Raw genomic sequence first — 1,893 nt, 5'->3', positions numbered from 1 at the left:
TATCAATAAAACTTTGAAAAGAAAAAATAAAAAAATAAAAAAATAAAAAATAAATAAATAAATAAATAGTTTGTTTTTCAAAAAAAAATGTAATGTTTCATAGATTAATCTGAATACTTGAGCCACTCATTTCCTCTAGTATAAGTTTCTCCATTATCAAAGTGAGAAAGAGTCCTCTCTAGCAGGAAAAAAATATTGTTCTTTATATTTTCTTCAGTGTTGTTATTAACAGAAATAAGTAGCATCAGCATGCAGCGAGCTCTCTGGTCCATAAACAAAGAAGGAGCACACATAGCTACATTTTAATGCCTTACGTTATATAAGATCTCTGGTAGTAAAATTCTGAAGATATAAAATTCATTTAAACACCACTAAGGATACTTACAAGGAAATTATCAAAATATGCATACAGCTTCTACTGAATAATGAATATCCTCTAGTGTGTCTCAAGCTACAAACGATTAACACAAACGATGTCAACTTTACACAAGTTCACTTGCACGATCTTTTTGCCTAAACAATTGACCATCATGTTATCTGTACATAGACACTGTACTTTCAGAAACTATACCCTTCTGAACAGTGCAAGTTTGTAGGCTTGACACAATAAATTATTCACACGTTAAGTTCACTTTGATTTCAGCATAAAGTATCATAATTAGTTCAGAGGGTTTTTTAAAAAATCTATCATCTTTTGCTCATTTTTCCCCCCACTAAATGAATGGGAACGGAGCAATAAAAATACTCAGCACTTCTAAAGTATTCGATGTAAATTTTTAATAGAGTTTTATACTAAGTCCTTATAAGTTCATGACTGTATCATATAAAGTTTGTAAGTACAGCGGCATGATCCAGATTTCTACAAGGCTAAATTGTGCCTCTAATTCTAGAGAGTTCTAAAGATAACACTGTTGTTAAACTCTTTCTTGGGTTGTAGAAAGCAGTTTTATGAAAAGAAATCTATAAACATTATGAAACTAGATATTTCTAAGTTATAAGACTGAGTGTCTACAGAGGCAATTAAGATAATTGGAAATAGATATTTGGAATGAGGGCGCAATAATAGGAGAAAAAGAAAAAGTTTTCCTGCACTAGTTATCATGACCAACAGGAATATTTTATGTTTTTACCTATAGTACTGATTTCATTTGTGCTTTATTATGATGGTGTATCATTTTTCTTCCTTTATATATGAATAAAGTATGAATGACCTATAAATCCACACTTTTTTTTTTTTTTTTGGAAAATCAAGGATTGAACTCAGGCCCTTGCACTTGCCAGGGAAGTGCTTATTCTACTGAACCATCTCCCTGACCGCAAATCTACACTTTTGATAAGCATGGAGGTAGAAGCTTAAAATAAAGGTTATTTTTGTTTATTTTCTTTTCTACTATAAAAAGACATAGGAAAGGTGAAATAAATACATGTGCTAAAAGAGGATTGCTGACAAAGGAATGTGAGTCTGTTATGCACATCTTGTTGCAATACGTGGAAGGCTGGAAAGAAATTTGACTTATCGTTTGGAATTAGTACGGTTCAGTTATAGCCCTCATGGTTCAACTCAAACATGAGTTGGCTGTAATAATGTGGTGCTTTTAGGTTGCAAACATTTGCAATCACTAAAAGATAGTGATATAATTTGAGGGATCCCAGTACCATCATTCAGTGAGATGTTTCAACCATTTACAAAGATTTATTTATATATTAGATACAGGGCCTCACTATGCAGCTCAAATTTATAGTGATCCCCCTGTCTCAGCCTCCCCAGCGCTGGGATTACAAGCATTCACCTCCATGCTCCATTTTGCTCGCCCGCACAGTGCACCCAGGGTTCTGCAGCTGGTACTGCATGTCGTACCAGGGATTGAACCTGGGTCCTTGCATTTGCCAGGC

The sequence above is a fragment of the Octodon degus genome, unplaced genomic scaffold (genome assembly GCF_000260255.1).
Source record: "Octodon degus isolate 3935 unplaced genomic scaffold, OctDeg1.0 scaffold00056, whole genome shotgun sequence".
In the NCBI taxonomy this organism is placed as follows: domain Eukaryota; kingdom Metazoa; phylum Chordata; class Mammalia; order Rodentia; family Octodontidae; genus Octodon; species Octodon degus.
This window is presented reverse-complemented; position numbering follows the sequence as displayed.